Source organism: Scyliorhinus torazame, chromosome 2, assembly GCF_047496885.1.
Source record: "Scyliorhinus torazame isolate Kashiwa2021f chromosome 2, sScyTor2.1, whole genome shotgun sequence".
In the NCBI taxonomy this organism is placed as follows: domain Eukaryota; kingdom Metazoa; phylum Chordata; class Chondrichthyes; order Carcharhiniformes; family Scyliorhinidae; genus Scyliorhinus; species Scyliorhinus torazame.
This window is the reverse complement of record NC_092708.1, coordinates 65,010,256-65,031,434: the sequence shown is the minus strand read 5'-3', so window position 1 is coordinate 65,031,434 and position 21,179 is coordinate 65,010,256. Positions and strand designations below refer to the sequence as shown.

The following is a 21,179-nucleotide window of genomic DNA, read 5'->3' as shown; positions in this document are numbered from 1 at the left end:
CTCTTTAAATTATAGTCTTCCTTAGATGTATTAGCTGTTTGAGCTTGGCTGCTTTGCCCTGTCCCTTTCCTATGGCCGAGCTGACTGTAATCTGACTCTGAGCTGCTTGTTCCTTCTCTGCTTCTCCGCCTCTCTGCTTATCTCTGAGTTCTGGTAGTTCCTTCTCTGGTAACTGGGTTTATATTCTCTTTCTAACAGTTATTAAGTTTTTATGACTTTATTATAAGGTAACTTTTATTCCACTTTGATTGTAAAAAGTATCTTTGATCTAAACATTCTAATACAACTAAGTATTCATTTTGACATGACCTCACCTCTCAGGTCTCTGATTACATTGTTTCCTTTGTGATGTTCAAAGTTCCTTTTGTGATATTCAAAAATGCTTTGGTTTCAAGAGGAGTGAATTTTGGTTTGGTCCCTGTCATTTCTATAGTTTTATTTTCCAATTGTGTCCTCAGCTCATAATTTTGACTTTGATTTTAGCTTTAAATAATGTTTCTCGTAGACTGATAGTCTCCAATTTTCTTTAATTTACCTGGTATTTGCAAAATTTCACACCTAGAATTGTCACCAAATTCAACTGAACCTCATCCTTTCCTTTCCAGCTGCTTACTAAGATAGTTAATTTCAATGAAGGTGTGAAACATTGCTTTTAGCTGTATGCTAAAAATCCACTTGGTTATAACTTGAAAGGTTTACATTTACCACCTGGCTCAACTGAAACTCTCATCCATGCTTTTCCAGATGCTTACTAAGATAGTTACTTTCAATGAAGGTGTGGGCCATTGTTTTTAGCTTCATACAAAAATCCTGTGTGTTTGCTAAGCCTGCTTGGGAGAAAGAATCTGCATTTTATAATCCTGCTCTTTGCAGCTGCTGTGAACCCTTTGTGGGATCTTTTCCTGTGTTCTCTCATGTTTCTCTCAGACCAGATATTGCCAGACTTCCATGTTTCAAATGACACATCTTTCCATATTATCAATTACACCTCTCATGCAACAGTAGTAAAACTCTGGCAAAGTTTCTGTACTCACATCATTGCAGAGGTCCTCAAGTCCGCTAATAGTACCCCCTTTACAAGTAGAGAATTCCAGGCATTCATGGTCGAACAGTATTAAACGCATCTGAATAGTGTCATACCATCTTTTGTCTAATGGCCTGACCAAAGGGCAGTTCAAATATTCAAATGTTGGACGAAGAAACAGCTGCTGGTCCCCTGGATACAACATTTGGGCCTGGTACCTCTTTGATTATGGAACCACGCCACACCAGCGGAGTGCACCAGCAGAATTGTTAATGGGTCGACAACTGCGCACTAGGCTCAGCCTGCTGTTTGCCAACTTGGGGGAGAAGATTAAGTCAAAGCAGAAGACCCAAAAAAGGAACTGCAACACCAGAAGACCCGAAATGACCTTCAGAACAAGAGATGCCATCTATGTGTGGAACTCTGGAGAAGGCTCCCAATGGATCCCAGGGGCCATCATGGAAATGTCTGTTCTGGTTTCTTTCAACATCAAAGTCCAAGGAAAAGCTGTGAAAAAATACCTGGACCATCTGAGAAGCAGGGAACCAACTGCAACAGAGATAATTTCAGCGGAGACAACATCCTTGATATGTCTCCCTCCGGCAAGGGGACTCAGCCTATGGCGGACCCAAGAGTCTTTCCCCCTGACAATGAAGTTGCAGGTCCAAAATATAGACTGAGAAGATTGATCCTCCGCTGGAGGTCAGCATTGGAGACGAGACAAGACTCCATCTGTGGCCTTTTGACACTCAACAAGGAAGCGATGGTCACCTGTTTGTTTCATACCCCTGATCCGTCTCCATTTGCTGCTGACCCGAGGCTTTGTGCCAAGCGACAAGAAAGGCCTTGTCACCGCGGGACTGAGGGTGATGATTTTGACTTGAGGGAATAGCGATATAACAACCCTTACCAGGACCACGGCGATCGCTGATTGATCTCACCATGAGTTTCGTAGAAACTAGTTCCCCTGGTGAGCGCGGGAAGGCCCGCCCAGTTGGGGCTCGTTAGGGAGACTTTTAAAGGTAGGTCCCAGAACCGGACCGGCAGTTCCCGATAGTCCTGGGCTGGAATTTTTTTTTTTTTAAATTTAGAGTACCCAATTCATTTTTTTTCCAATGAAGAGGCAATTTAGCATGGCCAATTCACCTACCTTGCACATATCTTTGGGTTGTGGGGGCGAAACCCACGCAGACACAGGAAGAATTGCAAACTCCACACTGAGAGTGACCCGGGGCGGGGATCGAACCCGGGTCCTTGGCGCCGTGAGGCAGCAGTGCTAACCACTGTGCCCCCGTGATGCCCTGGGGATGTTTGTTTTGTGTGCCGCAGTAGCGGCTTTATTTTCAGTTTAAAATAAATTGAAGTTTGGCCTTTCGCTCCGCACCGAGTTATTACAGAATGAAAAATCTTTTATGTATTTTTACCAAAAATGTAGGCTGCAAAATGCAGTTGAGCCCTGGTATATTTTTGTTGCTATGAGAACAATTAAGTACCATGATGACATTTGGACATATGCATACACTTTAGTGAGGGCTGTGTCACAAGTCATTTTGGATAGGTCATTAACTGGATGTGTATGCAGTATGCTAAGTAGGCTGATTGTGACGTCAGTGAATGTATAACACTAATTTGACTCTAGCAGTACCATTTTCAACCTCAGTGCTTCAACTATGGCCGGTTTTTAACCTTGAATGTGCATTTAGCAACAGCAAGGATGCCCCACCAGCTCTATTTAAGTGGATCATTAACTACTTTCAGGCTAGTCGCTGATTGATTTCCGCTGTTAGCTGCTCAGTTAGTAGAAGTGTTTGGTGGTTGATGCCATGATCTGAAATTCTTGAAGTCTACCCAGGGAGTGGTGCGGCGTGTGCTCAAAGACTTGGCTGTGACTTCAAATGTGCTATTCGACCAATTGATTCTGACCAGGGGTGCAACTGTTTCTAATTCCATTGGCCTGCAACCTGAGAGAGGCAACAGGAAGGAGGGCAATTTGCTTGCAGGGGGAGGAAACGAAGGGGAATGCATCTTGGCAGGAGGCCATATCCATTCAGGGTCTTCAGGGAGCATTTCACCTACTTCAACCTCAGCGAGAAAGAGTGCATTCGACATCTCCACTTCACTAAGGAGGTGCACCCTGAAATCTGCCACCTGTTGCAGGTAGGCCAGTGAGGGAAATACATGAATAAATAAGTGGAATTCTTATGTATTTCGGAAATTGTACTTCAGAATTGAGAAAGTAGACATATATTCACGTATAGCCATTTTTACCTTAGTCCTTAAAGCATATAGATGGGCGGGCAGAACTAGCTGGCACCTATAGTTTCAATGGGTGTTAAACAGGCATCATCTCTGCCATGCGTAAAGTACACCAGGGACTTTCAAATTCTCTTCACAAAAAGGAAAGATAAGAAAAGATAAGAAAAAGCCCTAAAATCATTTTCGGAGGAACAGGGGACATTTTTAGAACTTAACTCAGCAAATTAGAAAAGTAGGCGTTAAAAAATCTATTCTCCTCTGAAAAGTTTCAAATTACTTTTATAAAAATAGAAATAATTGGAGGTAAACAAGAAAGATATTAAGGACTTATTTAAAAACATGATGTCCATATATCAGGTTCACAGCATGGAAAACGAAACCATTTAAAATACTAAATCATAGTGAATAAGGGAACATCTTGCAGGAGGAGGTGATCAAAGAGACAACACACATTGCTGCTAAAGAATGATGTAATCTGGTTTGGAAGGGTATAAATGTTCCAGCTTTCTTCAGAAAATCAGAATTGTAGAAGGGTGTTGGGAGCACCCTCGTCAATATTTATCTGGTTGTCGAGGGGGTAGATGTAGTAAAGCTTTTGTATCCAACTGTCCAAGAACTGATTCTCTCAGGAATTCAGATAAAACATTACTTTGCTGGATATTCCTGAATTGATTTTTGCAGTGGCGTTGAATTCTTAAAGTTTTATTGGATTCTGTATTTGAACTATTAATTCTAAGATCATGTTTTTAAATATTTTATTGTCATTAACATTATGATTTATTTATCTACTTTAAGGTAATACATGTTAAATAGTTATGTAGTAAACACATTGGTAAAATAAGAACCCACCTACCTTGCATTTTCTGAAAGTGGGAAGGCATCATTTTTGAAGAGAGACCCCCAGGGCCCCTATAATATCCAGGTAATTATAACTTGGCCAACAAATTATTTAATAGGCTATTTGGGAAAAGGTAATGGGCTGGTTTCTCCGCCGTCGTGATGCTCCGTTTTGCCGGCAGCCCGGGGGTTTGCCGTCGGCGTGGGCCTGCCCCACAACAGGAAACCCCATTGACCAGTTGGCGAAATGGAGCATCCTGCCAGCGTGCTGAACCATAAATGTGGCGTGCGGGACGGATAATCCAGCCCAATATCTCTGAACAGCAACTTTCCATGGGCCAAAGTAGTTCACTTTCTCAGATTTAAAATGTGTCCATGTGAAGTTACTGCCTTGAAAAAGGTGAGGGCGATTGCTGAGGGAGTGCTGCTAATCGAAGGCAATCTATATTTCGATCTAGAGTTATAATCCATTTCAGGCCGATGGTCTGCAAGAAGGACGAGGATGACATTATCAAAAGCTATGAAAAGGTAACTGTGACTGTGAACTTTTTAAAATTGGGCTCATGAAGACTCGAGCAAGTGATATTTTCAATGTCTCCAAGATTACTGTCAACTCTTGTGCAAGGGGGCGGCACGGTGGCACAGTGGTTAGCACTGCTGCCTCATGTCACCGAGGAGCCGGGTTCAATCCCAGCCCCAGGTCACTCTCCATGTGGAGTTTGCATATTCTCCCTGTGTCTGCATGGGCCTCACTCCTACACCCCAAAGATGTGCAGGGTAAGTGTGTTGGCCACCCTACATTGCCCCTTAATTGAAAAAACTAAAAAAAAGAAAAAAAAACTTCTGCGAGGGAGGCCACTATGCGCGGAGAGCTGAATGTATTTAATTCTCTCTTGTCAGAGAGAAGCAGGTCGGGCAAGAATGTGGCATTGCCAGGACAGCGGGCTTCCTCATGGTACATATTGCTTTGTAGGCTCCTCATGTAAGTTTTGAGACATACCACCATTGAAAGTGATTTCTTGAAGGGATTTCCCTCCCACAATGTCCAGCTGGTGTGCCACTGTATCCGGCATGTCATGCAAAAAAAATCTCACTACCCTGACAGCAATCATAATGCCTTTATTCCTCACTCTTCACTCTGCCAGCTACATTTGAACCACCACAAGAAACTGATATGTAGCTACTAAGCAACAGGGTCTCTCTTCTGACCACCTGGCACTTGGCTTTGATGCACAACTGATGCACGATAATGTGCAGCATATATAAGCCATGCTGCCAGACAAAATGTCATCAAGCAGACCTTTGGCGTGCTTAAACAATGTTTCCACTGCCTGGAGCACTCTATACTCCCCAGTGCATTTGTAATTCAGCTTTCTGCGGCTTTCTCCACAACTTCACCAGCATGATGGCACAGCCCTTGCCACCAGGTTATCGGCCAGCAGAGGAGAAGGAGGAGGAACAGAGGACGCAAACAACATATTCTCTTTTTAGTCTGGCTCTCCATGATCAACTCATACCACTGTGCTACCGGTGAACACAACCCTGATTCCCCTTTCACCGAGGAATCCACACCTTACCTGCCTTTTGTTACTGACCATTACAGTGTCCTCTTGGCCACAATGTTGAAATAAATCTTGAAATAAAAGCGAACTCAAAATAAACATTCCAAACCAAATCTATAAGTCAAACAATCCAACATTCTATACAAAAGTCAACAAATGAACCCTGTGGGTTCTTTTACAGCCTTTCTTCCATATACCTTTACTATCCCGGTGTTCCTTTATAACCTATCCCAGTGGGTGCTGCATGGCTGGTGGAAAGCTGCTAACTTTCAGTTGGAGAGATTGCAGATGGCTTGAAGGATTCCATCGAGCAACTCTGGCTCTTGAAAGCCTACTTGGGGCTGCATCACCTTGGTGTGAGTGGGAGCTATCTGGTCTGGCAGTTGGCAGGCAACATCAAAGTGGAGAGGCAGTGGTGGGAGGGTATAAACAGTCATCCTGAGGGAAAAAAAGCAGGCTCACACTCCATGAAGACACTAACATTCTCTCAGCTCGACAACTCAGCAATCCTAACAATTTCTTGAAGGACAGGTTGCTGGTCAGATGTGAGATTCTGAAAACCCTTTTGAGTATTGGTATCCATAGTTATGATGGCAAAAGTCTGAGCTTGGATGACAACAAACTGAATGCATATAACTTTAGTCAGTGCTTCCAATGCAAAACTGAGATATTTGGGTGTCTTCTGCTTGGGCTGCAATGGAAGCTGAGACATAATGGATTTGGTCACCACTTCCAACCTCTGTTCAAAACAATGTTCACTGTACGAGGTTGATGATAATCTCCTCTATAGTGACTTCCTGACAGGCCTACAAATGTGGCATACATTTCTGTGTGCTTACGCATTAGTCTTTTTCTTTTCATTGCATTATTGATGTCCTCATTTGATTCCTCTGCAGCAGATATCACCCTCCAACAAAATGTAACTTGGACAAACCCTGTTCTTGCCATGATTGCAGGCCACTTATGCCCAATGTCCCAACACTTGTAGAAGCCACCCTCTAAGCTATCCTCTAAAGTATGTGTAGTCCCGACTCTGGGTCACTGTCCATGTGGAGTTTGCACATTCTCCCCGTGTTTGCATGGATTTCACCCCCACAACACAAAGATGTGCAGGGTAGGTGGATTGGCCACACTAAATTGCCCCTTAATGGGAAAAAATGAATTGGGTACTCTAAATTTATTTTTAAAAAGTATGTGTAGTATTGATATCTGAGGTGGTGGTTGCTATGAGGTTGTGTGAAAGTGTTCCTTCATCATTAGTCTCTTCTTCCTCCTTCATTTCTTGTTCCTGCACCACTGCCTGCGCATGTTCCAGTTCTTGGCTATCTGAAAGGAGAAAGACACAAGGGTAGGGCTGTGGTGAGGAGAGGGTGGAAAGTGAATGTGCATGTTTACATCATGTTCAACTCGTAAATCAGAAGAGATTGCAAACTTACGGGCAAATGGGGCATGATAAAGAGGTCTACAAATTAGCGTACTATCATCTTTGACTTTAAAACATTTTCCAATTAATGGGCAATTTAGCCTGCCCAATCCACCTACCCTGCACATCTTTGGGGTATGGGCGTGAGACCCACGCAGACATGAGGAAAATGTGCAAACTCCATCCGGACAATGATCCGGGGCTGGATCGAAGCAGGGACATTGGCGCCGTGAAGCAGCAGTGACACCGTGCCACCCCACCATCACCTTTGATGGTTTTGTAATGTTCTTATTGGATGGCCTGATTTATATTACAAGAACACTTTTGGCTAAGCTATCGACGACTTATTAACATTAACTGTGGATCAACTATATACAAAACAACAGATGAATAACAGTATTAACATGCACAAGCAACCTCTCTCTCCAGCTTCCCAGTCAGTCTGAGGTCACCTGACTCTAACATTCACTTATATACTAATGAGACTCCTAGTGGCCAGTCGGTGAATTACAACACAACCATGATATCACTACAGGTTTTAACCCTACGATGAAGCATGGTCTCAGTCATGGTTTCTCTAATGGTAGTCAGCATCAGTTACTTCATCAAGGTAAGGACATCCTACTGTGCCTGTCCCCATGTTGGTCAGGTGCTGCTTCATCTAGTTCTACAACACCTTGTCCTGCATGATGTAGGGAAGTGTACCAATGAGCCTGGAGAAATTTACTGGGGTGCCTGTCATGGTTCAGTAGCAGACAATGCATGTAAATTGTACAAAGTGTGTGTGAAGCTTACTGCAGTGTCTTAGGGTGATGTGAAGCTATGAACATGAGATATGAGCCGTGGCTGATAAAGATTGTGACTAGTTAATGAAGTGAGGTGGGTTCGGAGGTGAATGGTGGACAGTATATGGTTAATAATTTATTTATCAGGATATTTGATGGAACCTTCACTGACCTTGACCACTTCATTGAAGTCATTGATTTCTTGCAGCACTAGTCCTCAGGCCTTGACCTCTAGCATTACAAACAATGGCCAACTGTTCCCACTACCTTTGCAGTATTGTCTGGAATGCGTCCTGGTTTCTTGTGAATAGATAATTTATATCCTCCTGTCCATCCTCTGCACCAATACCTCTAGTGCTGTATCAGGAATCTTCCTGCTTGTACACTCCAATAATTTCCAGCAGCTTCCACAGCAGTAAGACAATAAGATGTAGGAGCAGAGGTAGGCCATTCAGCCCATCGAGTCTGCTCCACCATTCAATGAGACCATGGTTTATCTGATATGGCAATCCCCAACTCCACTTTCCTGCTTTGTCCCCATAACTCTTGACTCCCTTACTGATTAAATAGCTGTCTATCTCAGCTGTAGGATCTGATATTTTATCTTCTAATGAGAGTCGATAGTCCGGTTGATTGGAGGTGTCAAAAATACAACTGTATTGCTAATTATTCACTTGAATAAGAACTGAATCAAAATTTAGAAATAAATTATCAAACAATACATACAAGGATCAAACACAAGAACATAAGAACTAGGAGCAGGAGTAGGCCACCTGGCCCCTCGAGCCTGCTCCACCATTCAATGAGATCATGGCTGATCTTTTGTGTACTCAGCTCCACTTTCTGGCCCGAACACCATAACCCTTAATCCCTTTATTCTTCAAAAAACTAATCTTAAAAACATTTAATGAAGGAGCCTCAACTGCTTCGTTGGGCAAGGAATTCCATAGATTCACAACCCTTTGGGTGAAGAAGTTCCTCCTAAACTCAGTCCTAACTTCCCCTTATTTTGAGGTAATGCCCACTAGATCTGTTTTCACCCGCCAGTGGAAACAACCTGCTCGCATCTATCCTATCTATTCCCTTCATAATTTTATATGTTTCTATAAGATCCCCCCTCATCCTTCTAAATTCCAACGAGTACAGTCCCAGTCTACTCAACCTCTCCTCGTAATCCAACACCTTCAGTTCTGGGGTTAACCTAGTGAATCTCCCCTGCACACCCTCCAGCGCCAGTACATCCTTTCTCAGGTAAGGAGACCAAAACTGAACACAATACTCCAGGTGTGGCCTCACTAACACCTTATACAATTGCAGCATAACCTCCCTAGTCTTAAACTCCATCCCTCTAGCAATGAAGGACAACATTCCATTTGCCTTCTTAATCACCTGTTGCACCTGTAAACCAACTTTTTGCGACTCATGCACTAGCACACCCAGGTCTCTCTGCACAGCAGCATGTTTTAATATTTTATTATTTAAATAATAATCCCTTTTGCTGTTATTCCTACCAAAATGGATAACCTCACATTTGTCAACATTGTATTCCATCTGCCAGACCCTAGCCCATACACTTAACCTATCCAAATCCCTCTGCAGACTTCCAGTGTCCTCTGCACTTTTTGCTTTACCACTCATCTTCGTGTTGTCTGCAAATTTGGACACATTGCCCTTGGTCTCCAACTCCAAATGATCTATGTAAATTGTGAACAATTGTGGGCCCAACACTGATCCCTGAGGGACACCACTAGCTACTGATTGCCAACCAGAGAAACACCCATTAATCCCCACTCTTTGCTTTCTATTAATTAACTAATCCTCAATCCATGCTACTACTTTACCCTTAATGCCATGCATCTTTATCTTATGCAGCAACCTTTTGTGTGGCACCTTGTCAAAAACTTTCTGGAAATCCAGATATACCACGTCCATTGACTCCTGGTTATGTACCGCACTGATAATGTCCTCAAAAAATTCCACTAAATTAGTTAGGCACGACCTGCCCTTTATGAACCCATGCTGTGTATGCCCAATGGAACAATTTCCATCCAGATTCCTCGCTATTTCTTCCTTGATGATAGATTCCAACATCTTCCCTACTACTGAAGTTAAGCTCACTGGCCTATAATTACCCACTTTCTGCCTACCTCCTTTTTTAAACAGTGCTGTCAGGTTTGCTAATTTCCAATCCGCCGGGACCACCCCAGAGTCTAGTAAATTTTGGTAAATTATCACTAGTGCATTTGCAATTTCCCTAGCCATATCTTTTAGCACTCTGGGATGCATTCCATCAGGGCCAGGAGGCTTGTCTACCTTTAGCCCCATGAGCTTGCCCATGACTACCTCCTTAGTGATAACAATCATCTCAAGGTCCTCTCCTGTGATAGCCTCATTTCTATCAGTCACTGGCATGTTATTTGTGTCTTCCACTGTGAAGACTGACCCAAAAAACCTGTTTAGTTCCTCAGCCATTTCCTCATCTCCCATTATTAAATCTCCCTTCTCATCCTCTAAAGGACCAATATTTACCTTAGCCACTCTTTTTTGTTTTATTTATTTGTAGAAACTTTTACTAGCTGTTTTTATATTCTGAGCACTTGGCAAAAAAGGATTAAACATAACATCATAAAGAAATCACTTTAAATACAAACAAACGGATAGACGATTCAAGAATTCAGGAAGGCAGGAAATCAGGAATGAGTCCTTGACCCTTACTTTTAAGGGAATCCTTATCTATGGCCTAATCGCTCATTTACATTTATTGGTTTCTAATTCTCAGCTGAGACTGTAGATGTCTGTTACTTAGAGGATGATGTATTAATCAAACATTGGCCATTACTTAAGATTGACTGGTATCCATCAGGAATTATTCAGTGTCTACATGCGCCATCTCATGAGAATAGGTTCCCACACCACTGCTGGCTATAGACTTTATTGTAACTAATTAGTTGATACATTCTTATTTCTAAATGCAGTGAAATACAAGTCTATTCATTATATGAAACATTCGTAGAAACAATGTCTGAATTTCTAGACAAGATCCTAAAGTTCAATAGTTGATTAATTAACTGAAACAATGACTCTCTCTTCACAGTCATGGCTTTTTGAATAATTCCACTCTTTAGCTACGCACTCAATCAGTACCTAAAAACATCAATAAATCAACTAATCAAATCAATGATCTATCATCAGCCATGAACATACTTAATGACATAGTTTCTGCAACCCTCTGCAGAATTCCACAGATTCACCATCTTCTGAGAGAAGAAATCCCTCCTCTTCCCTGTCTTAAATGGGCGATCCCTTACTCAGAGATTATGGGCGGGATTCACCGACCCCCCGCCGGGATGGAGAATCGCCGGGGGGGGGGGGGGCGGCGTGAATCCCGTCCCCACCGGCTGCTGAATTCTCCGGCGCCGGGGATTTGGCGGGGGCGGGAATTGCGCCGTGCCGGCCGCTAGCAGCGACCCCCCCCCCCCGGCAATTCTCCAGCCCACGATGGGCCGAGTGGCCGCCCGTTTGTGGCTGGTCCCGCCGACGTAAAGTAGAGTAGGCACTTACCGGCGGGACCTGGCTGCGCGGGCGGCCTCCGGGGTCATCAGGGGGGCGTGGGGGTATCTGGCCCCAGGAGATGCCCCCACGGTTATCTGCCCCACGATCAGGGCCCACCGATCCGCGGCCGGGCCTGTGCCGTGGGGGCACTCTATTCCTCCGCGTCGGCTGCTGTGGTCCTCCGCTGGGATGACACCAGCGCACGTTGGCGCTCCCACGCATGAGCCAACTTCGGCCCCGGTTGGCATGGCGCCAAGCCCCTTCCGCACCTGGCATCTGGCGCAGGCCTAGCCACTGAAGGTGCGGACGATTCCGCACCTTTGGGGCGGCCCGACGCCAGAGTGGTTCAAGCCACTCCTCGGCGCCGGGACCGCCCACCCCGTCGGGTAGGGGTGAATCCCGCCCTATGTCCTCTGATCCCAGACTCTCCCACAGGGGAAACAACTTCTTGGCATCTGCCTGGTCAATCCCCTGAGAATCCAAGATGTCTCAGTAGGTTATCTCTCATTCTTCTAAACTCCAAAGAGTATAGGCCCAACCTACTCAACCTCGCTTCATAAGAAAATTCCTCCATAACCAGGATAAACTTTTTTAAAAAAATTTAGAGCACCCAATTATTTATTTTCAATTAAGGGGCAATTTAGTGTGGCCAATACACCTAACCTGCACATTTTTGGTTGTGGGGGTGAAACCCACGCAGACATGGGGAGAATGTGCAAACTCCACACGGACAGTGACCCAGGGCCGGGATTCGAACCCGGGTCCTCAGCGCCGCAGTCCCATTGCTAACCACTGCGCTACTTGCCGCCCCTAACCAGGATAAATTTAGTGAACCTTCTCTGGACTGCCTCCAATGCCAATATATCTCTCCTTAAATAACGGGAGCAAAACTGTTTACAGTATTCCAGGTATGGCCTCGTATATTTTTAGCAAGAGTTCCCAATTGTTATACTCCATTCCCTTTGAAATTAAGGCCAACATTCCATTTGCCTTTCCTACTATCACCTGAACTTTCATGCTAGCTTTTGCTCTGCTCCTGCATCCTTTTTAATGAATTTTCCCAATGACAGATGTTAAGCTAATTGGTCTATATAGTTACTTGTATTTTCCCTCCCTCCATTTTTGAATGAGGGTGTTGCATTGGCAGTTTTCCAATCCGCTGGGGTTTTCCAGGATTTAAATATTCTTGAAAGATTACTACTAGTGCATCCAGTACCCCTGTACCGTGGGGGTACTCCTTCCTTCCTTCCGCGCGGCCTCTGTAGGGCTCCGCCATGGCTGACGCGGAGAAGAACTCCCCTGTGCATGCGCAGGAACACGCCAGCCGGTCTTCCAGGATTCCGCAACTTCCAGTTGGCCCGACGCCGGGGTGGTTTGCGCCGTTCTTGGCGCTGGTGTCGGGCCATCCCGTCAATTGCCATTGCCGATCAACCGATTTTTCTGCTAATCTGCTTTCCCTGTCCACTCCACTCAACTCTGCCCTCATTCCTTTGTAATTACCTTTATTTAAGTTCAGCACACTGAACTGATTTTACTGTTCAAAAATCTATCTATCTTTGCCTTACGAAGATCCAAAATCTTTTATTTCTTATTCCATCTCGTACTAATAAAGCCACCCCACCACCCTTCCTTTCCTGCCTATCCTTACGAAAAGTCAGACGCTTCTGAATATTTAGTTCCCAGCTTTGATCTCCTTGTAACCAGGTCTCTGTAATTGCTGTAGGATCATAAGCATTAACCTCAATTTGTGCTGTTAATTCATTTATTTTGTACCAAATGCTACGTGTGATTAAGTAAAGAGCCATTCATTTTGTCTTTTTACTATTTCTTTCCACCTTTGACCCTATTTGCCACTTTTTAAATATGTTTGTACACTCTGTCCTTTCCTGTCACACTCGGTATAATTACCTATAAATATTTGCCTTGCAATGCTGCAATATTCTTTTACTTAGCAAACTGATGTAACCCCTCCTCCAGATCCATCCTCCCCTGTATTTAGTTTAAAGCCCTCTCTACGTTCCTAATTAAGTGGTTTGCAAGAATACTTGTCCCAGCACGATCCACATGTAGGCCATCCAAAGGTACAACTCCTTCTTTTCTCTGTACAGATGCCAGTGCCCATGAACTGAAACCCACTTCTCCCCACAGGTCTTTGAGCCATGTATTCATCTCTCTAATTTTATGCACACTATGCCAGTTTGCATGCAGCAGTAATCCACAGGTTATAACTTTGGGGGTTCTGTTGTTTAATTTAGTGTCTAGCCCTCAAACTTTCAATGCACAATCTTTTTCTTTGTCCTACCTAGACAGCCAGATTGTCCCTCTTCTTTGAAATATGCAAGTAGACTCTAAGTAGTACAGTCTAGTTTTTGTGGCTCGAGTCTCTCATAATTTATTGCCCAGATGAGGCATGTAAACGTCAGCAACACACTTAGTGCTGGCTGCATGTAGATATCATTTAAATTTGCGAGTGTAACAAAATGTGTCTGCTGCTTTCATCAGAAACAATGGGTGCAAGTAAAACATTGTACATCACAATTACTGCACCCAATTTGGGGTCTTATATAATTTTGTTGCCATGATTAAAAGCAATATGATTTTGCAAATGAACAGTAAACAGACCAATAACTGTGGGTGTCCAAATTTACTGTACACTTAGAGGCTTTGTCAGAGTAAAATTTTGTTCCTGGATATGGCTGTGTATCCGTACTGTCTAAAATACTTCAAAAACGTTAACACATAATCACCAGACTGTACATTCTGTTTCGCTGATCACTCGATTGTTGCCTGCAGTAAAGGATTAATGATGGAAAGGTTCAGTACCTCTCGGTATTCTTGGATAGATTGACAGATAAGAGTTTTTTTTCACTCTCCTACGATTCATTGTGCCCTCAAGCCAATAGTTTTTTTCACAAGGAGGTTGTGGGCCCACTGCTTGATGCAATTCGTTTACAAGCCTGGACAGCAAACCTTTTTCGGATATACAGTGTTGTTTTTAATACTTTAAACATTAATGCATAAAAGCTACATTTTTATCAGCATAAAATGACGCAATCGCAAATTATTTAGCATATATTATCCCATGTTCTGCAGATTATATAATTTATTTCCTACTGCTCTCACAATTTCTGCATTTAGCTATTATGCTCATAGCTCCAAACATTATTATTCATGCATTTGCTTTGGTCGCTCAGAGGCCCAGATATCTAATTGGCATTACCAGACAATAATATGGCCAGTATTGACATAATTGTCAAAGTGTCCATGAGGGATGTCATTCCAAATGGTGATTATTAAAAATTATGCAGTGATCAGACAGGCAATCCACTAATTTATAAAGTACTCCATTAAAAGTTTGACAAACACATTAACATGTTCATAAGATCGCAGTTCTTTTTCATTCCCGGGGTGTGGACATTGCTGGTAAGGCTGGCACATATTGCCCATCAAACGTTGCCTTGAGAAGTGGCAGTAAGTCACCTTCTTGAACTGCTGCAGTCACTGAAAGCAGTTTGAGACAACTGAGTGGTTTTCTCGACCACTTCATTGGGCAATTAAGAATCAACCGTGTTGTTGTGAGGCCAGACATATAGGTCTGATCAGACTGGAGGATTCCTACCCTAAAATGAAATTAAATGAAAATCGTTTATTGTCACAAGTAGGCTTCATGTGAAAACCCCTAGTCGCCACATTCCGGCGCCTGTTCGGGGAGGCTGGTACGGGAACTGAACCGCGCTGCTGGCCTGCCTTGGTCTGCTTTCAAAGCCAGCGATTTAGCCCTGTGCTAAACAGCCCCTGTTTAAAAGCATTAGTGAACCAGTTGGGGTTTTAGAACAATTTGTAGGCTTCTAGAATACAAGTGCAGGAACATTAACCACAACTCTATGATATGTTCTGATTGTGTGTATTTTACAAATGAAGGTCGACATTTGTAACAGCATGACAACCATTTTTATTTCTTGCCTTTGCTCTCCTATCCTGAAGGTGAGGCCTAAGTTCAAGACACTGGCCTCTTGGACCTCTTCCAAATGGATGTTGTTTATCCATTAAGTGTTTGACGTGAGGCCCATGGGCGATTTTATACTCTTGGGCATCATTTAATAAATTAATGCTGGATTGATGTTGGAAGACCAGTCAGAAGGAAATCATTTACGTAACATTAGGACACTGGAGAGCCAAGCAAAACAGATCTTAGCATGGAGCTAGTGTTAGGGCAACGGCTTTGGCGGCAAACAGAGGAAGAGGGCCCAATGACTCCTTGCAGGCATTGGGACACATTGCTGCTCTTCCTGGGTGTATAAGGATTTCACACACAATCAACGTTTCAAAACTTAACCTTGGCTACTTTTGGCTTGTGGTTTGGCTGTCAGACTTGGGAACCAAGCAATCCGCAAACACATCCTCCACAACGCTTCCCGACACGTTGTTAAAAACTCATTGCATCACCAATGAAATCATCAGACAGCAACTGTTGATTTTAAATGAGCTCGTATCTGCGAGCAGTGGGAGCCTCATCTTATTTGAGTCGGCAGAATGGTGCAGCTCCAGCCTCAGCCTAGTCTTATCTTAACTCGCCCATGCATCATCCTCATTGAGAAAGGGGATTAAAATAGAGGCCAGTTCATCTCTAATATCAAAAGTAAGTATGGTTCTGCACCTGCTGCCATTCACACTGCTACAGATAGCTTCCTGCTGTTACCGCACAGCGCTATGTCATCCCTATTGTACAGCCAAATTGCTGGCTTGAGGAACTAAAGCTTCTTGTTGGATAATGTAATTCAAACACATTCCGGTATCCTTTTTTCTGAGTGAGCTGGTTGTGGTGTGGTGATTAAAGGTGTGGACTGAAATATTCACCAAGAGAAGCATGAGGAGAAAAGAACCAGAATAGAAATTAACATTCATTTGTTGGAATTCCTGCATTGAATTAAATTCCTGCAAAAGCACCTACAATCTGATTCAAAAGACAGAAAATAATTATTGAGCTGCAATCAAATTTGATGTTCTGCAACAATTTGGCTTCACAGTAACATTATCCTACCAGCTGACTTCTGCCAATTACAAGCAGGAAGAGTTTGGAGTTCAATAAGTGGCAGGGTGCACAGATCTGTGACTGTTTACAACACCAGAGGCATGATGAAGCAATTTTGAATTTCTGTGTCAAAATAAATTGTGCTTATTTGAGCAAAGCAAACATTGCAATTTTGAGGCTAACAGGAGAGGGAGGTGGCCAGCTTTCAGAAACAACACAATGCGTAGGATTTGGTGGTTGCATTAGCTGTGGATGCAAATCCAGTAATGGCCGCTAAATCTCACGAGAGGTGGGATTTGTGCCAGTGAGATTTTGAAACGCGATCTTCCCGAGTCCTCTTCAATGAGGTGATTAGGTTCACCGCCAGGAAGGAGGCAAATCTGATTTGAATCCATAGAATACCTACAGGGCAGATGGAGACCATTTGGCCCATCGAGTCTGCACTAGCCCTCTGAAGGAGCACCCTGCTCAGGCCCACTCCACTGCCCTATCCCTATAAACCTGCGCATTGATCATCCACCTAACCTGCACATCTTTGGATTGTGGGAGGAAGCTGGAGCACCCGGAGGAAACCCATGCAGACAAGGAGAGAACGTTCAAACTCCAAAAAGTCACCCAAGGCCGGAATTTAACCCAGGTCCCTGGTGCTGTGAGGCAGCAATGCTAACCACTGTGCCACCGTGCCACCTTTGCATGAATTTGAATCCATTATAATATGCTTAACGTGGTTATCATTGCATCTTCAAACCTCATTGAATCTTCCCATCCACAAGGCATGACATTACGGAAATAATGACTGCTTTTTAAAAATGTGAAGCGGGCATCATGACCTCTGAGAGGGAGGAAGGAGGTGAGCACCACTGTCTCCACCTAGCACCAGGGAGTACATTGGGACAGAGCCCACTGGCCAGATCCGGAAGCGTGGGTCTCCGGAATTGGGGAGGGGGCTGGTCCTGGTCCTGAAGTCTGTTGCCTGCATTGCTTGAAGGTTCTTAGAGGGCTCAGCTAGTCTGCTGCCTGTGCTGTTTAAAACTTAGAGGACTGTGTTAGTCTGATGTCTATTGCATTAGGTGGCTGCAGCTGCGGGCCACATGAGGTGGGGGGGGGGGGGGGGGGGGGAGGGGTGTGATGGGGCCATTGGACTGGGTGGATGAGACCCTGAAAAAGAAGGCAACATAGTGGCCAGCCTTGGTGTGTGGGGAGGGGGTGGTGGGGGGACTGGCTGTCCAGGAATCTTAAATGTAGACGCATGACAACAATGAGATCTCTGAATAATGCAGCCTGTGTAAGAAGGTGCCTATTCGCTTGGTCGACCCTGAAGCAGAAAGCAATTGTGCCCTCTAACATTCCAGAGACTCATGATCGTCAAACTAATTGCCCATCAAAAGTTAACCCTTAACGATGCCAGCTGCCCACAGTCTCAAAGTCAAGGAATTGAATTCAAAAGAGTTCAAAGTCAAGGGATGAGATGACTACTCAGAATTTGAGGCTAAACACTTCAGTACATCCTGAAGTCTTGGCTGATGATGTCAGTGCGGAGGTCAGAGGCTACAGCAGAGGCAGAGTACAATGAGGCTTACAGTGTCACCCGATCTGTGACAGAACAGTGCATCAGCTTCCTGAAGATGTGTTTCCACTGTCTCGGCATGTCTGGTGCGGTCATCCAGAACAGCCCCCAGACATATCATGGTGGTCTGCTGTGCTCTACATAACCTGGCTCTGCAGCGGGACAATGACATTACTGATGAAGGCCTGGAGGAGGGAAACGTCTCATTGGATGAGGACGACATTCAGGAGGGAGTTGAGAATGAGGTCGCTGAGGATTCAGAGGATCAAGGCCAAGCGGGGCCGAGGTTGCGCATGGACTGGAGGGTGAGGGATGTTCTCATCATGTCCTGCTTCATGGAGTAGGACCGGAATGTTGTCTGACAGCACAACATACACAACCACACACACCCCATTCCCAGAACGACGTGACCTCCCTGCGATCAGCAGATGGAGGTTGCAGAGGTCTTACTCTGTGTGCTGGGCCAGGGGAATCTTTGAGTACTTGCTGCCCAGTCAATACAGGTGGGTGATGAGTCACAGTGAGTATCGGTCTCAGCTATTGTCTGTCTCCTGTCTGTCTGCTGCCAGCACGCTGACTCCCCAGCTCAAGTCTGAGTAAGTTCTGGTGCTACATTCCTTTGTCTCTTCTCTCTGGACGGGATTTGGCGTAATGGACAAGGGTTCACTGAATCATGCTGAGTCCTATCACTGCGAATGTCTGCCTGACATTCAGGGCCACTGAGAAGAATTGTGTCCAGGTGGGGAGAAGCGCTATGTCACTGGCAGGAGGGTTAAAGAATGTAAGACGTTAAGGTGGTGAAGAACAATAATATTTAATTCAGTGACATTTGCAGATATTACAAGTTATAATGACCCTCAACTACCTGTGCCTAACTTCACCCATGCCCATGCTGTGCACCTACAATTCCTTATACTTACAAACCTTCCCACTACATCTGCGTGTGTTCCCACTATGCTCAGCAGAGGTGGAGGCGGCCTGCTGCCTTCCACGCCTTGTTGCCTGAAATGTGCTTGGCTGGGCATCCTCTGGGAGGGCTGGGACCTGGAGGATCCCTGGCCTACTTTTGGGTGGTACTGGTGTTGCCACGTCATCCTGTTCTGCCCACTGTGCCCAACTTACACTGGTCTTAGGAAGGGGGCATTCAGATTGGCAGGTCACCCAGGGTCTCCAGGGTGGAAGTCTCCAGGATGTGCTCCAATGATCCTCCTCTCTCCAAGTTCTATTGGGCCCCTGCAATGGAAGGGCCGCTGCAGTGAGCTCTAGAAGCCTCAATGTCATCTGGTGCTGCCACTCCTCATCCATGGTCCTCAGGGACTAAGTCATGCTTCATAGTTCTCCCATCATGGATCTGGCCTCTTGTCCTAGGCTTTCCACTGTGGATGCCACATTTTCAGTATTGGCCTGGGTGCCACACATTCCCGGTAATAATTCCTACGACAGATGACGTTAGGACTCCTCCATTCGGTCATGCAGTTGCAGGAATATCACTGACAACACCTCCTGGTATTTCCGACTCTGCCTTTGCATCTCCAGCAGCTGAGGAATGAAGGTAGGGCACCTGGCTGTGGCACAGCTGAGTCCTGGGATCCAGCAGACCTCTGACTGTCTGATCTCTGGGAATCTCTTCTCTGCACCTATTGTGCATCAGAAGCTGTATGGTGATCGCCAGTTAGTGACCCAGAAGCCAACCTGCTTAGTTTGTCCACCGAATGTGTGTCTCTGTGATAGTAGGTGGTGGGGGTGATAGCTGTGACATGTCATTCGTGTCCTCCTATAAGATCTTCTCCAAGGTGCTGCCCAGGTTGGGTAGTGGGACATTGCTTGCAGACAGGCCAGGCTCTTTGGTTGATGTTCCTGCAAGGCAAGGGACATGGTTTTCGTACCTAGTCAAGAGTTTGAACTACATTTGAGACTGGTTATCTGGATGAACACTCCAGGCCCACCTCACTGACAGCGCAGGCCCTCTCCTGCTCCTCCCCTGCGAGCTCAATGGTTCCCTCCTCAAATGGAGTCAGGATACTCAGCTCGGGCATCACACTGCCTGTTTTCTCTTGCTCACTGTGATTGTGGGTGAACATGTACTGCAGGAACACAAATTTGGATAATGTGAGCTGGACGCCTGGTGGCTCAGAAGTCAATGACACCTGGCTCGTGTGTGGGCACTGCATTTAAGGAGGGCTTGAGGAGGCTGATGGGATGTCGTGTGTTGGGGCCCTGCAAGGTGGCGGAATGTGTGATTGAGGTGACATTCCGGGGGAGTGACCGCAGGGTGGAGTGCAGAGAAGAGACAGGGAGCATTTATCCTGGCTGATCGTAGTAGGTCATTCATCTTTTTTATGCATTGCACACCCATCCTTATGGTTAGGCTGCTGGCACTGACCAGTGCTGCCACTGTCATCCAGGCGATATTCGTCACCTTGCTGCAGGGCTTCCTGCCAGCCCAAGGGTACACCATAGTGATGCACGATCAATGACCACTAAAGCGAGGTTGTAGTTCAACTGAAGGCTTTAATAAGCTAGATGTTTACCCCAGCAGCTCAGGTACAGAATGAAGGCTCCTGGGACGGCACGGGTTCTTATACTCCGCCTATCATTGCGGAGCTATTATACATTCTAACCAATAGAAAGCATACAGTTTCCACCAATGGTGCTTTAGCCTGTGAGGTACCGTAATACCTATAATACCACATTCACCCCCTGTTAAAAAGGAGTCCGGCGGGGGGGGGGTGGCCTGAAACTACAAAACATGATGACATGGTATAATTAGTTATGGAGGTACCGTAATACCTCCGTACAGTGTTTAGTAACTATTTACAAGTCTGATATCTATGTACCTTTGATGGTTTATATTTACAGATTACAACTAAAATGAAGCAATCAGTCGATCGGGGGCCCTGGTCGTCCACTGTGATCGTCGGAGCTTCGGTGGTGACTCCGGCGGAGGCTCGGGTGTCTGTGACTCGGGGAGCGTGGCTTCGAACTCCATGGCAGCTTTGGCACCCCTAGACGGCGCTGGCGGGGAAAACTGGGAAGGGAGCGCCTGCGGGGGGTGTTGGTGGGTGGGGGGGGGGGCCTAGGCGGGGCCGGCGGAAGGACCGATCCTCCTGTAAGGTGCTGCGGTGGAGGGGAGGGTGGGAC

At 45.2% G+C, this 21,179-nt stretch overlaps 1 protein-coding gene across 1 annotated transcript in view; it reads left to right on the top strand.

Annotated features, from left to right (window-relative positions):
• The first annotated feature begins 2,785 nt into the window (after positions 1-2,785).
• The window catches only part of LOC140388150 (speckle-type POZ protein-like A), a 392,296-nt gene continuing 373,902 nt past the window's right edge, over positions 2,786-21,179 (top strand). Inside the window, exon 1 of the mRNA XM_072471910.1 lies at positions 2,786-3,181. The gene's annotated coding sequence lies outside the window, so the exon portion shown is untranslated. The remainder of the gene's footprint in view (positions 3,182-21,179) is intronic.